The 17279-nt window shown below is 32.4% G+C and overlaps 1 long non-coding RNA gene across 1 annotated transcript in view; it reads left to right on the forward strand.

The window, feature by feature from the left end:
- Positions 1–17279, forward strand: part of LOC144301720 (uncharacterized) — a 67267-nt gene that overhangs the window by 8344 nt on the left and 41644 nt on the right. The window contains exons 2-3 of the long non-coding RNA XR_013368456.1: positions 9996–10062; positions 10384–10550. This is a non-coding gene — a long non-coding RNA (uncharacterized LOC144301720). The remainder of the gene's footprint in view (positions 1–9995; positions 10063–10383; positions 10551–17279) is intronic.

Raw genomic sequence — 17279 nt, forward strand, 5'->3', positions numbered from 1 at the left:
GGATGAATAAAGTCACAGTCAATATAGGTACAATTTTGCTTTGTCAAAGTAAAAATGAAGTTTATAACATACAAACAAGAACAGGGAGGTGCTAAAAAATTGCTTACCCTAAAGAAAGGCAATTCGGCTTGAAAGAAAGTCAGTGGGGTTAGTTATTTTACATGTTGGTGTAGGAATGATTCTTTCCACATCAGAGCAGGCAGTCAGCAACAATGTGCTCAGAAGCAAGCTATGAGGGAACCGGAGGTAGTGGAGAAAGAATAATATTGACTATTATTCCCAGAGAGTTATTTATCTGGAAATTTTAGCAAACCTGAAAAGAATCATTGAACAAAGATGATATAAACCATTACATATAAATTTTTTTAAAAACTAGGCCCCTTGCCTTTGGATATATGAATCAAGTAGACGGAAAACAAAGGACAACAATTAAAAAGTAAAATGTGTGAAATATGACTAAAGAGGACACTGCTAACAAACTGCAATGAAGCAAAATTGAAAGTGATCATAGCTATAAGCTTTCATCAGAAATGCAAAAGAGGAAGTTCAAAATTAAAACTCCTTAGGGTGGATAAAATGGGAAAGTTCAATCAAGGTGATAAGTAAAAAGGCCCTTTACAAGGCAGCTTCCCTTTTACAACACATGCTCATCTATCTTGGAGACACTGAGCTAGAGTCACTGTCAGCCTAGATACAACTTGGTTTTGTCAAAGAGGGAGGAAAGATTGCAGAGAAGGAGTTATTAGGGAATTGAATGATATGTACAGTTGGATCTAATTAGGGCAAAGTGATAAGTGATGGCTTTAGCACAAGAATTAACACAGATGGTCAAAAAAGACAAATTTAGTATCTACAATCTGGAAAATGTCAGGCTTAGCATAGATAATGAACTCCTAGAAAATAAAGAATGAAATAAAGGCCCTACTGAAATGGCAAATGATTCTAGGAAGGAAAGCATGCACACACTATTCTTAGAATTCCTAAATAGATAATGACTATATTAGCTTAGCTCAGATTATCTGCTATAGTAACATAATGAGTGTGAAAATTGAAAACTTGTCAAGATAATAAATATGAAAAACTTTTAGATTTTTATTTTAAAAGAAAATAATAAAGTATAATGACCACAGTTCAAACTTTATATTGCTTATTATTAAATACCTTTCTACCCAAATATATTTATAACCCAGTTCATTTTAAAGTGGTAATTATCGATAAAATTTTTAAAAGCTGAGCTTTAATCATTATTTATTATTTCTTGGAATAATATGCAAATTGATGCTGAGACAATTATATTAAGTGAATTGTCTGTATTTTCTATGTAATATCAATTCCAAGTCAAATTCTATTGTAGCAAGAATTGATATGCTATTATTATATTATCCAAATTTGAGGTATCCAAAAGGCAGTATGATCAACAGGAAGCACTTGAGATTTTAAACTAAAGTAAGAACAAACTAATATTGGCTTTTTAATGGAAGACTAAAAATAATGTATCTTTTATTATACCTGAAGCACTTAGATTTTTCATTTGAACACCATTAACATTTCAGAGTCTGTAATTTTACATTAAATGCTCAGCACATGGTTTCTTTATCCAGGTCAGTGCTTAATAGAAGTCTGTGAAAGTAAATGCTAGTTGAAAACTGCTTAAGCATGTGGATAGTACAATGATGATAGGTAAAATACACACACACACACACACACACACAGAGGAAGGGAGGGAAGGAAAGAGGGTGACAGGAAAGGAAGGATGGGGGAGAGGGAGGATGAGAGAGAGATGTTGCTGCCAACAAACACAAGATAAATGTCTTTGTGGCAAAGATTCAGAATGAAAATGAAAGCAGTAAGTAGGACAGCAGCCTTAGATTTGCCAGACCCCAGATTCATACTTCTGTCTTTAAGAGTTTTATTCCCTTTGGAGTAAACTGTCTCTAATTATTCAGAATACTGGAAGCAAGATTACCACTTTTAAAACAGAGGCTGCTGTTGAACTCTGTTCATAGAAAGGTTCCCCCCAGAAAAAAAGAAAAATTGTAGGCAACTGTCCCTATAGCTTAGACCTATATAAGAGTAGGAAGAGCCATGTTCAGCTGTCTGTATCTTCAGTATTATATCCACACTACTGCAGGAAACATCAAACCACCTGAAAATGAGCTCATTGTTGACTAGTGTTATCAAAAGCTAGGGAGAGGCTGTAAAAAAAAAAAAAAAAAAAAAGTAAAACAAAACAAAAGAAAATAAACTAATAAAACAATGGAAAGAGAAAAAAATAATTTTTATAAGCTTGAAAACGTCCAAAGAACATGAGCAAAATAACTCTAAGAAAGTGAAAAAAAATTAAAAATTAGAATATTTCATTAAATAAAAATAATAGAGCAATTTGAAAATAATTATTAAGACATAAATAAATGAACAGATGTATCATGTGTATGGATGACTTACATTCCACCTAGAATTATTTTTTCTGTAGAGCATGAGATAGTGATCATTTCCTTTTCCTCTATACCCTACTCAGTTGCCCCAGAATAGTTTATTAAAATGATGTTCCATTTCCTACTACCATGCAGAGCCCTGCTGGTCATAAATCACAATAGGCTTGAACTTGGTTATGGGGTCAGTGTTCTATTACTTTTGTTTATTCTCGTATCCTCGGGCAGTGCATCTTAATTGCTATGACTTTATTGTAATTTGGATATCAAGTAAAGCAAATCTTCCTCTCCTTGTTTCCTTTTTGAAGACAGTCTTAGCTATTTATAGTCATTTGCACTTCCATGTGAATTCTGCTATCAGCTTTAGTTTTTTTTTTTTATTGAGATTTCCGTTGTGTTGTATTTTTTTTTTTTAAAGATTTTATTTATTCATTCATGATAGTCACAGAGAGAGAGAGAGAGGCAGAGACACAGGCAGAGGGAGAAGCAGGCTCCATGCACCGGGAGCCCGACGTGGGACTCGATCCCGGGTCTCCAGGATCGCGCCCTGGGCCAAAGGCAGGCGCCAAACCGCTGCGCCACCCAGGGATCCCCGTTGTGTTGTATTTTATACATAAATCAAAGAGGAAAAATTTACATCTTTAAAGTAATGATAATCTGTTGCATGAACAAGGTCTGTCTCTCCATTTGATTATCCTTCCTCTTGATAGTGTTGTGGTTTCCTAGATTATTCAAGTTATTTAGAATTGTTGGTGATATTGCAAATAGTATCTCATTAAAATATGCCCTTTTGTAAATTAATTTTTGCAGATATGTAAAACAATACTTTCAAGTAAATAGTACACAGCTATCATTGTTAGTTATGTATTTGTTTACTTATTTGTTACTTATTTCCGGTTGCTCTCAGTAAAATTTTAGTTACCTGTGGGAATTGTTGTCTTTCTATCTTTCTATCTAAGTTCTTTGAAAATATCTGGCATACAACTAATCATAATAAATATCCACTGAATAAATAATTTATTGAATTAATCAGTATGTAAACCAAGACCATACTTTAAAAAAAAATTAGTAAAGCTCATGAACAATTACACTCAATTCTCATTTTTTTCTCATCTGAGTTTCTTGCCCATTTTAACAACTTTAATACAGGATATCCACCATCCTACAGCCATTTTAAACATGCTCTTTGCACCATCTGTTATATGTTTCATTTCCCTTCATTCTCTTTTCTACTTTCCTCTATGACTAGCTGTGTGTAGAGAACATAATAATGCAGATTGATGGAGGATAGGAGCATAGAAAAAAGAAGTGAGAAAAGATCAAGAGAGAGAAAAATCAGGATTTACAAACAGGCAATTATTTCAATTTCTTCTTTCACCATCTGTTCCCAGAAATTCTTTGACAAGGAGTGAATATTGCAAGGTCTGATAATGCACACTTTTATGCAACAAGAAGGCAACTCTGGATTTGGTTATTATATGTATATTGTTAATGGGAAAAAAAGAAACTTCTCAAAATAAAAATATAAATAAATCAAAAGCATCAATAAAACATCAAACACATTAATTCATGAGATACACTTGACCCCATGACCATCATAGGACAGCACTTTGATTTATTGTTGACTTATCTTTTGTGTGTTTTGTCTTACTCTAACAGATATTTCAATTGGTGCTCAACAGCTAAGAAGTGTTGAGGCCTCATTGCCTGAAGTTCTTTATATCATTTCTAGAATTTTTTTCTCTATAATTAGTATGTTTTGCCTTGATAAATATTGTGGCTGAGTATAGCTTTCTGCAGAGAATTTATAGCTAGTTCCCAATTCTTGTCCTAGACTTGAGAGAACAAGTATGAGGCATTGCTACCCACATTATATTTGTAATTCTCTTACATAGTATAATTAAAACCTCCTAAATCATTAAACTTCCAAGTTGGAAGTAGCCACACATCAACTATTCTTTCAAATGTAATTGATATTAATTTCTTTTTACTTGATAAAGGAGGCAACCACATCGGTAGGACAAAAACTATTTTGCAGTTCTGGCTGAGAAGGGAAGAATGCCAGTTTATATCCATCAAATGATATGCTTCTCTACTGAGACTTCCAACAAAGGTGTTAAATGCATCTCAAAAGACTTGATACAGTTCAATTCTTACAACTGACCTCCTTTTTCATCTATGAAAATATAATAATATGAAAATAATGAAAATTAAAGAGAGTTGCTGCAAAGTTAGGCTTTTCACATGATTAAATTGCTCACCATCAAAAAAGGAGAGGAGTATATGGTCAAATTGAAAAATGCATAAGTTGAGAAATAAATCCAGTATTGAGAATGTAAATTACTTTGGGTTACACATAGTAAGTGAAAATTGGAAATCCTGATTCTTTATTTTACCAAAGTAAGATAATGATTTGGTCAATGTTTTAGAATATCAAATAAAGAAATGCCCAGTCATGAAACCTTAAACTGGTTAAACCTTAACCATATGTAAATTAATTTAAGAAAGAACTACAAAGACATAGAAATCTGAACTGTGGAATGTTTTTCCTCTCTGTTATGAATAAGGTTTGAAGTCATACTGTTAACCTCAAGTGACACCAGGTTAGAAAAACATACATATAATTAAGATATTTCTAATGTTGTCTGAGAATATAAAGAGTGGCTTATACCAATTTTGTTTTACCTCCACTACTTGAATCTTCTTTCATTCATTTCTTCATTCATGAAGTATAAAACGATTTAACAACTAAAATGAGCATTATCGTGATCTTCCCATATACATAAAAGTGCAGAAGACAAGTCTCTACCCTTTGTGATCTTTATATTTTTTAAGAGAGATAAAAATATATGTATCAGGAGAAAATGGAAGAGTTGTTCTTAAACACTCAATGAAATACCTGAAAGTCAATGAAAATTATATGACCATATATTCATAGCACTATAGTCAAAATTTTTTCACATAGCACACACATAAAATGATGATGTTTATGGCATATTAGAGTAGGGAGATCGCAATTTGCAGCCGGACCAGTCCAGGACCTGTGGCCACACTAGTTTTCATCTGGATGTTGAAAAAAAGATTAGTTCAGTGCACCTGAAAATCCATCAGTTCACACCAGTTGTCAAGCCTTACCTTGGGGAGTACCCAGGTGGAAAGAGATTGATACAAAGAGTATTCCTGGATCTGTTGATTTCTGAATCTTATTTAAATATACATTAATTCATACATGAAAATTTTAGATTAATAACAAAAATAGGGGATCCCTGGGTGGCTCAGCGGTTTCCTGCCTGCCTTTGGCCCAGGGCGCGATCCTGGAGTCCAGGGATCAAGTCCTGCATCGGGCTCCTAGTATGGAGCCTGCTTCTCCCTCTGCCTGTCTCTCTCTCTTTCTCTCTCCCTGTCTATTATAAATAAATAAAAATAAAATCTTTAAAAAGTAACAAAAATAGAAGAAGCAATGGAAACATGTAGAACAGATTAGAAGAATATCATGTATGAAGAAAATAGCTTGGGTTAAGCCAAAACTAAGTTTTTTTTTTTTTTTTTTCAAAACTAAGGTTTTTAAAGTGCATGTAAAAATGTGGTAAGAAATGTCACTTTAGTAGAAGCTGTGATTCAATACACTGAACCAAGATTTTATGTGATTCACATGTAGGAAGAAATCATTATTAGAATATTTGAAAGGGATCTGACAATTTTTTGAAATAGTTTCTGTCTTTGGAGGTGTTATAATAGAAATTGTATATTTTCCTACTCAAAAAAATCCATAAATTTATCCATGGACTAGCTAAAACTTAGAATAAAATTCTGTGCTGAGCATGTTGTTAAATGAACTAGACTGTGTCTCTTCATCATAAATAGAACCTTGATCCTGAATCACATGTTTATGACAGTAGTCATTTTGAATACTATTTTGGCTGTAGTTCATGTACTTTACAACATCATCATACAAAGTAAAATGAAATGCTAGCTGACTTTAGCAAATTAAATATTACTAACTGTCCTAAAATAAGTATAAATATTAAAACAAGTAAATTAATTATTTTTAAAAAAAGAAATAAAGAATAATTCACAGTCAAGCTTTTATACTTCCAGAAAAAATATTAGTTGGCTGTTTCAAGAATGAATGTCCTATCTACTAAAACAGCATGTTCTTTTCTGACTTACAGTCTCTAGACTCTTTAACATTTTCTCACAAACATAAGCAGAAGCACATACACAACCGAAAAAGGATAGTGAAAGTTATTTCTTGAAATTATTTTAAAGACTAAATACATGGCTATATGATTAAAAGAAGATCCTTATACTAATGCCTCCAACTTCACTCTTTTTATTCAAACCAGCTATTCAATCTTGAAATTTTTGAGTGAATTCTTGGGAAAGTTTAAAAATTTTGTTTATTTTTTTCTTGATTTCATACATCCCATAACAGGAAGTGCCACTTTTTTGTTAAACTTCATTATTTATGCTACCTGGGATATTAATATGGTAATGTACTTTTTGTAAAACATGACTAGAACTGATGATACTCTGTTAAATTATGAATTACTATAAGAACATGTAAAAATTGATAGATACACCTATATAATGAAGAAATATGTAAAAGGCCTTTGAGAAGCAGTAATTCAAATTCTGGAATATAAGGGGTTTTTTAGAATTTTAAAACCACATACATATATAATTAATAGATAAAAACAGCATCTTCTGGAAAAAATCAATTAAAATTTATTTTGAATTTTCATTGCCATCATTGAACAGCATACTGGATACAGAAATATGTTTCAATTAATTTTCTATGTGCATGCAAGTTATTACAAATAGACATTTCAATGCAAAATTAAGTTTTTTCTTGATCATTTACTCAAAGTATGACCCCATACTTCAAAAAATCTTCAAAACTATAGCTATGAGAAATGTTTATCACTGGCATGCAGATTTTATGTGCCTTCAATTTTGCACTCTACTGATGAGTTTATATTCACACACAAAAAAAATGGTATCTCGGGATCCCTGGGTGGCGCAGTGGTTTGGCGCCTGCCTTTGGCCCGGGGCGCAATCCTGGAGACCCGGGATCGAATCCCACGTCGGGCTCCCGGTGCATGGAGCCTGCTTCTCCCTCTGCCTGTGTCTCTGCCTCTCTCTCTCTCTCTCTCTGTGACTATCATAAATAAATAGAAATTAAAAAAAAAATGGTATCTCATGTAAGCTAAAATAAGTGCTAATTTTGAACCAGATCATGGATAGGTACTGTTTTGTTTTTGTTTTTGTTTTTCTAATTAACCTTATATCAAGAGATCTGGTCACAAACTTCAATACCTAAATAAGATTTGTGGATGTAATAGGATAAAATAATATGACAGCAGCATACAAAAATATAACTTATATTGTTAGAAAACAATTGGGATGATTTATATGTCAAAACACCTGGGTAATGCAATCCAATGTTAAAGTACTAATAGGGTGGGAGGCAAGGCAATCATGTCCTGTGTTCCTTTGTAGAATGATTCGTTGTTCCACATTGAATCTTTGCAGTGTGGTGTGAAGGATGCTGACCCAATCAATAATTCCCTCTTGAAAAAAAAAAGTTCAAAGATTCAATGTGAATAACATTATCCTATTTTCTCAAAAGCCCTTTCCTGCATCGAGTCATATGGCTTCAGACAAGAATTCCAACTGAGTTGTGGCATAAAAAAAGATTACAAGGATTCAGTAGATCAGCAGGAAGCACAAAAAGAAAGCATCCTTTCTTGCAACTAGCTTGATTAAACCAAATGATCTAAGATAAAATTAAGATAACTTATTATCAATATCTCCTCTAAGACTTTGCTTTCCTAATTGTTCAAAGTGAACAAATATCTGCTACATTTTCTGAAAAGGTTTCATCCTCACTTTTTTTTCTTACACTTAAGACTCTTTAGTCTTGATTGGATTTTAAATCATCAACCACATAAACAGGAATGATTCCTTCCTATACTTTTGGTGGAAAACCTCTGTGACTCTGCTCCTAATCTCCCCCATGCTTGATAAGACCTAAGGGACTTAAGCTTTTATTTCTTATTTTCTTAAAAATGGGTAACAAAAAAAATCTATTAATATGGTAATTATTTTCAGTGTATTCAATAAGAAAATATTTCCCTCTGTTTAATATCTAATAAAATTAAGTAAAAATGTTAGTTAGCTGATTATTTTCAAAATCATATACCCTCACATACTTCAATCTTGATTCATTTGAAAAGATGGCTATGTATAAATAGGAAAAAAATAGTTAACTTCTTAGATAACAATTATACATTAAAGTTTTATATATATAATAATGCTATATAGTCCTTTTAGTTCTAGATCTTAAAGGTGTTGCTCTCTTCCTTTATATGCTATGATATATATGAAAAGATATTGGATACAGCTATAGCAATTTATTTTGAGCGAAAAGATTTTGGCAATGTCTATAATCATACTGATAACCCCATTAACTGAGCCATTTCTTTTGATCATTATAAATATATTACCTTGAAAATCAAGCCAACACATGAACTAGGAGATGAGCCATAGGGTCCAGGATAATAAGGAAGCTAAATTTTCATCACTGGAAGTGAACCAATTATATTTCATATAAATAACATCTTTTAGAGCAACACCTGGTAGAAATGGTAGAAATAAAAATATTACACAGCCTTTTAATTTTTTTTCCAAGATGGCCTCCATTATTTCAAAAGGATTGATTTTTCCCACTTGGTTTTCAGAACAAGTGTTTCTTAGTTGGTATCTAGAGCAACATGGAAGTAAATTAAATTTGTAAGACTGGACTCCAGAATGCTAAAATGTGTTTATCTCATCTAAAACTAAAGTACACAGATATATACATGGAGGTTTATTTTAGCTTATTGCATCATCAAATTTACATACTTAAGTTCTTTTACTTATGAACATATCTATATCTCATTTTGGAATTATATTCATAGACTCTGTAGCATGTGTAGATTTCTTTTTTTTCTTTTTAAATTTTATTTATTAATTCATGAGAGACACAAAGAGAGACCAAGGCAGAGACACAGGCAGAGGGAAGAAGCAGGCTCCATGCAGAGAGCCCAGCGTGGAACTCCAGGATCACACCCTGGGCCGAAGGCGGGCGCCAAACCGCTGAGCCACCCAAGGATCCCGCATGTGCAGATTTCTAAAGTAGTCAATTTCCATTTATACATAGTTGACTTCCTTTAAAACCATAGATTAATTCATTGAATCAAACAAAGCATGAAACAGATAATGCTGGCCAACAATTTCTGAACCAGTTCAAATTTCTGGTAATTATAGCGTTGAAGGATGATCCTTATATTACCTTACTGGGGCCTAGAATCCATTATATAGTTTTTTGTTTTTTTTTTTTTAGAAAGGATGACTGATATCTGTTTATGTGTGAAATACATAAATGCGGATATCAAGCATGGATGTACACATAGACTATGTACACATAGACTGTTAATAGTCAAATTTTATTTTGTTTTCTTAAAGAAAAAAAACTTTTGCCTTTTTCTAAATATTCACTTACTTATTATTTATTTATAGTTATTTTTAGAAACCCTTGTGTCAAGAGCTGACTTTCAATAGATCAATGAGGAGATTACTCTGCAAGGTACAAACCCCAACCATCTTTTCTGCCTTTAGCTTATATATCTATAAAGTTTAATGTAAGTATGCTTAAATCTACATATCATGTTTACATAAAATAATTTTAGTCAAATTTGCTTCTTGAACTGTATCTGTAATTTTAAATTGAAATAAATTTGCACTTATCAAAGGCTCATCAATTTTAAGAGGAGAAACATTGGGGGGGAGACCATTCAAACACAAAAAAGCTCATTAAAAGGATAGCTGGAAATTAGAACCAAAACAGATCATTTATTTGCTAATATAACCAACATACGTTTAATGTGCCAAACCTTTTTTTGATCAGACAGTACAAATAATGTATGGATCATACCTTCTAGAAGTTCATGATTTATAATAGAGCACACAACCCTTCCAAGAACAAATAGTTGTCTCTCATCTTGATCGGCCCGCAGACACTTCTTTAGAACTCAGAAGGAAATGGTCCTGTAGAAGATTTTCTTCCCTGAACAGGTACAGTGTTTTGTGAATGTATTCATATAACATTCTAAGATTGAAATCTCCTCTGCATTAGATAGTTTTATAAATTGTTCTACCAAGAAACAGGTATCTTTCTGAATTAGGGTGTGAGATATCCAAAATATGGTATGTTTTGAGTAAATAAGCTGAATATAAAAACTGACATAGAAATCTAGACATATAACAATAAATATTACCTTTGACTATTAAGTAAAGCTTTGGGTTTTCTTCAAGAGGACAACTAGAAATTATGAGATGTGAAATATTTCCTATAAATTCAAAAAAAATACAACTGACTGAGAGTTATACAATGTTTTCAATTATTAGCCTTATTAGTATCACTGTTTATGGATTAAGATACTCAAAATATGTAACAGTGTCTCTAAAATTGGATAGAGACATGGACATTTAACACAAACTTCTATAACGCTTCATATTACCACAAAAATAAATACAGATATAAATTTGAAAATATATTTTTCTATGAATGACTGTGATCTAATGGTATAACTGCAGGCAGCCCAGGTGGCTTAGTGGTTTACCGCTACCTTCAGTCCAGGGTGCGATCCTGGAGACCGGGAATCAAGTCCCACGTCGGGCTCCCTGCATGGAGCCTGCTTCTCCCTCTGCCTGTGTCTCTCCCTCTCTCTCTCTCTCTCTCTCTCTCTCATGAATGAATAAATAAAATCTTTAAAAAAATATAATGGTATAACTGCAAGATTATTATAACATCAGTTTTGAAAAATATGACTATAGTCATATCCTTAATTTATCACATATTTGTTTTTCCAATACTAGAGGTAATATTATTTTATGTGAAAAGACTGCTGAGTGACCTTAAAATTTTGGTGATATCTTAGTTTTTCTTAGAAAACTGGAAATAAATAATGATTATCACCCTGCATAGCTCTATAATTTTTATACTTAAAATATTCTTGCAACAACTTCTGAGAATGCTCTTAGGAGTGGCTAAATTCATGCAATATCAAGGATAGCAGCAACAGGAAAGAAGAGCAAAATTATATTTTCATGAAATACCTAGCAAGGTGAACCAAAAAACATCTATAAATTTTCACAGATTTGCAACAGAAAATAACACTAATAATTTTATGACAAAAAAATATATCTCAGTGTGCTTTTTTAGGTTTGGGAAGAATAAAACATAAACAAAAGCTAAGAAAACTTGAGGTCTCTTAGAAAATTTAAATGGAAATATGTTTTTTATTTTATTTTTATTTTAGGAGGCAGGGTGGAAAAGTCATAGTGTTCAAAATTTTCCCTGTACATACTTTGCTCATCACTTTTCTTAAATTTACTATGATATATCTTATTTAAAAATAATACGTTCTAATAACAAAGGACATTTAATAAATAATGTTACACAAAAAAGAAAACTATCATGAATACAATGCAATGGTATTTTGGGGGACAGCCAGAAAATAGCACTTGAAATTTACTTTTAGAGAATGATATAGTCTCCAGAATTGAAAAACAAGTTTAATAAGTTAAAGGAGAGAAGTTCTAAATGTGAAATTGTGACTATAAAATTTTGAATGAATCCATTATAGGAAGAACCCAATATGGACACAGAAGAATCTAGTTATTTGGGGAAAAAAATTCATCAAATTTTAAAATCCATATATTTCCAAAATAAAATAAAAGAGCTGAAGAGACATCTAATAACAATAACAAAATATTAATCACTAAAGCTTAATATTTAATGGAAAAAGACTCAAATAGAAAAATCAAGTAGTTGATTGCATTTAATAATTGTATTATTTATTTATTTGTTTATTTATTTATTTTTAAGATTTTATTTATCTATTCATGAGCGACAGAGAGAGAGGAGAGACATAGGCAGAGGGGGAAGCAGGCCAATAAAATAAAATTAGGGTAACTATTAAAGATCATCGATTTGTAGACAACAAAAACAAAATAGTTCAATATGATCAAGCTTTTGCAGATTGTGTTCGTGGTGGGGGGTGCCTAGGTGGCTCAGTCAATTAACCATCTATCTGCCTTCAACTCAGATAATAATCCCTGGGTTCTAAATTGAGCCCTATGTCAGGATCCCTGCTCAGTGAGGAGTCTGCTTATCCCTCTACCCCTCCTGACTGCTTGTGTTCTCTCTCCCTCTCTTATGCTCTCTCACTCAAATAGATATAATCTTAAAAAAAATTGTGCCATGGAAAAATTATTACTTGAACTGAACTATCAAGAGAGAATCAACCATGAGATGAGAAAGCAGCATCTTTTCTTTCTTCAACTATTTAAAATTTTATACAACTAATTATATTTGTTTTGTTTGGCACTTTTTAAAAAGATTTTATTTATTTATTCATGAGAGACAGAGAGAGAGAGAGAGGCAGAGGCAGAGGCATAGGCAGAGGGAGAAGCAGACTCCACGCAGGGAGCCTGATGCGAGACTTGATCCTGGGTCTCCAGGATCATGCCCTGAGCTGAAGGCAGGCACTAAACCGCTGAGCCACCCAGGGATCCCCAGTTTGGCACTTTTTAAAGTTGTTCAAAAATGTTAAAAATCAAAAGATTCACTATCCAAGGAGAAAGCTGTTCAGGTAAATGACTTTTAATATGTGTTGTCCAAGAAGAATGTCCATCTTTCAAAGTTTTGGGGCATAGGTGGATGCCAGAAAGGAAGGTCAAGAAATGGATGAGAAATTGGAGTAATGGTTTCCATGTGCTTCAAAATGATGTTTAGATCAGTTGTGATTTCAAGTTTCTATGTATTTCTGAGCTAATTTTCCTGTATCTTATCATAAAAAGGAAGAACAAGAAAAATATTCTACATATTTATTTTGAAGGGACACATTCCAATATTTTGATAGCAAAAGGAAAATATTATATCTCTCTTTTAATTTAATTTACTTAAATTCAAATGAAGAGAAAGAAAGAAAGAAAGAAAGAAAGAAAGAAAGAAAGAAAGAAAGAAAGAAAGAAAAGAAAGAAAGAAAGAAAGAAAGAAAGAGAAGAAAAGGACTAGGATAGATCTTATTTCAACATCTATACAAGTAACTTTTAGCAAATTGACGGTCAAGCACATGAGATCATTCAGAAAGAGTTTTTAGGGAAATAATGGAAAAAAATTGGAGGAATAAAGGAATTAACACCAAAATGTATGTAGAGTTATTATCTTCAACAATTTGAAAAAGAAGAGGATTCCAGTCACCTTAGTGAGAGCTTTGTCAGTGATGCTGAGAGAATAAAAATAAGACTGCAGAAAGCTGAGGGAAGAAAATGGAAAGCAGTGGAGAAGACAAAAATACTGGATATAGAGTGCTTAAATCAGCAGATTCTGAATTAGGAAGAAAACGAACATTGTTATCTCAATGGAAGTTAAATGATAAGAACAGATGCTTTTAAGACTATATATATATATATATATATATATATATATATATACACACACTATATATATATATACACATATATTGTATACATACATATGTGTATATATACAATATAAATATATATATATATATAGTTTTTAAAGCAGGTTTATGTGCTGAAGGGGAAGAATAAATGATAGAAAAAAAGGAAGAAAGGCAGGTACTTCATGACGTGTTGTCCTTTACCTAGAGGAAGAGGACAGAATTCATTGTACAGGTGGCAGAGTTAGCTGTAGAGAGGGTAAAGAAAGTTTCTTCTACTGGAATATGAACAAAGGTATTAGAATCACTTCACTTCACATGATCAGGTTTCTGAGAAATTTTGCTAATGGTTACAATTTTCTACAATGTCAAAAGTTTATAATGTATAGAAATAAAGCCTTGAAATTTCAACTTTTAAGAATAAAGTTAATAGATAACCAGAGAGGCACTTCTATACCATTTATTAAGAATTCCTCATTAAATACTTAACCACAATCATCTATTCTTCTTAAAAATAAACAACAATGGGAAGATACCTATTTAAAATAATTACACTCATGTAACCAATATGATAGAATGAGATGAGTTATATATGTTATGTTTCAAGAGTAAGTTCAGACTCAATTTGTTAATGTAGAACGCCTAGAACAGTAGGAGAAAGGGAGCCTAGGGAAAGATTGTAATTAGCAGGTAATTTCTTTCTTCATTTTTTTTAATTGAAGAAACATGTTTTCCTAAAGTTTTATCTTTCACTTTTGTATACTGTCTTTAAAGTGATTTTTTTTGAAGTCTGGAAATTGGCTATTTAAAAATTTTTCTCCTATCAGTGCTACTATTTGAAACTGGCTTAATGTATATTAATATACCTGGCAACACCATAGAAATGACTTAAGGCAGTTTTCATTTAATCCACTATTTTCAATATATTCATCTTCTAAATAAGTATAATTTCATGTTTGCTTGCATAAGGGTAACTTTTTATATGTACAAATGCCATTTTCATATGTTTATTAAGTATACAGTTAATAAACCTAAAATCTGTAACTATTTAAGAAACATTTCATGGAATGTTTGGGTGGCTCGGTCAATTAAGCATGTAACTTGGGCTCTGATCATGATCTTGGGGTCCTGGCTCTGATCATGATCTTGGGGTCCTGTGTTACTGGGCTCAGTGGGGAGTCTGCTAGCCTCTCTCCTCCTCCTTCTGCCCCTCCCCTCACATTTGCATGCTCTCTCTCAAATAAAGTGTTTAAAAATTAAATATTTTTATCCATAAATATAAATGATTTCTATTATCATTTGCTGTATGATGTTTTATGAGAGGAAGAATAAGTTTTTTTGGAGGAATAACTGATTTCTATACCATAATCATAAAATGTTACTGCTGCAGACCATTAGGATTACTATAAAAAATTAGTATAGACTGGGTATTTTACAAATAACAAAAAGTTCTCATAGTTCTGGAATCTGGAAAGTTCAAGATCAAGGAGCCAGCAAATTTGGTGGCTGTTGAGCATCTGATTCCTGCTTAATAATAGACTGCCAAGTTCTAGATGTGTCCTTCATTCAAGAAGGTGCTAGAGAACTCTCTGGGATCTCTTTCATAAAGGCACTAATCCCATTCATAAGGACTCTATCCACATGAACTAATCACCACTCCTAGGTTTTACAGCTTCTAATACTATCATATTTGGGGATTAGGATTTCAACAAATGATTTTTGTGCAGACACATTCAGTACATAACCATTAGTATATACAAGACTATAAGTATATTAGAACATATTATAACTATTATACTTAAATCAATTTGAATCTTTAATATGTTTTAGAATCAACCAAAATGTTCACATTTTTTAACAAAGATTTTCTTAGTTTCAAGAAATATTATGTATAAAAATCCAAAAGTAAAACAACATTTCTTAATTCTTAACATTTCTTAAATTTTATTTATTTTATTTTTTATTTTTTATTTATGATAGTCACACACACAGAGAGAGAGAGAGAGGCAGAGACATAGGCAGAGGGAGAAGCAGGCTCCATGCAGGGAGCCCGACGTGGGATTCGATCCCGGGTCTCCAGGATCGCGCCCTGGGCCAAAGGCAGGTGCCAAACTGCTGGGCCACCCAGGGATCCCCATATCTTTTCTTGAGAAAAGTAAAACACACACACACACACACACACACGCACACACATACATTTTCATCTGCTCTGTCTGAAAATCAAAGAGCATCACCTGGCAGAGAGCCTAGAAGAGCATAGAAAAAAAAAATATATGTATAAAACTTTCTTCATTCAGGACCTAGTACCTGGCATGTACTTGTGGGTGCCAAATGAAAAATTTTGACAGAGATAACGATGACTACATATTGGCGCTGAGAATAAATTTATAAAATTTGAATTGCATTTTATAGTAAAAAAATTGCAGTTCACTATGTCATAATGATTCAACTGCTGGTATTTCTCTCTAATTCTGCCATTTTCTGCACTGAGCTTCATGCCCTTTTTCTGTCCTTGGTTTTCCATGATGTAAGATATTCCATAAGCAGGACAAATTAGAATAGGTTCATTTGATTGCCTCATTACCTTTTAGCATGAAGCCATAGTTGAATAACTTTTACTGAATCCACTGTAAAGTAAATTGCATTGTAGTGGGATACCAACGCACATTACTGTTCATTGTAGGCAATAAAAACCTGTAGATTGTGCAGAGGGCACCACATCCAAACTCCTACCCAAATTAGGAATCTCCTCCATAGCATTAATAGTAGATGTTCATCTATCCTTCACATGAATATTTCTATGAATATAAAATGCTTTCAACATATTAAACTTCATGTTTAGATAGCTCTGTTAGTACATATTTCATTCCTTTAACCAAAACTTAAATTGAATTAGTTCCTAGCCCTTCCCCTTTGTTCAATTTCTGAGAACATACATTGACTAAATCTCATATCTTTACAATATTATAGCTTTACAAATAGTTAAGATACTCCTCAGGTTTTTTATAAATAGTCTGATAGAATTTTCTGTTTGCCTATTAAAGTTCTAGTTTATATCTGCTTTCCTGGAAGAGCATTTGTCCAACTTAGAAAGTATCCAAAAAAAATTTTTTAAATGAAGTAGTAGTATTAAGAATTAGATAAAATAATCCAGAATTGTTTTAGTTAGACCTTTAATCATTCCTCCCATCAAATGGCATCATCTAGTAGTGTATATGATATATGTGCAGTAAGAGTTATCAATTTAACATGTCATTAAATTTGAAAAATGAGCAAGGATAACTCATCATTCTTTTACTGAGGGTACTTACTGATAAAAATATACTGCTAAGGA

The sequence above is a fragment of the Canis aureus genome, chromosome 30 (genome assembly GCF_053574225.1).
Source record: "Canis aureus isolate CA01 chromosome 30, VMU_Caureus_v.1.0, whole genome shotgun sequence".
Lineage (NCBI taxonomy): Eukaryota > Metazoa > Chordata > Mammalia > Carnivora > Canidae > Canis > Canis aureus.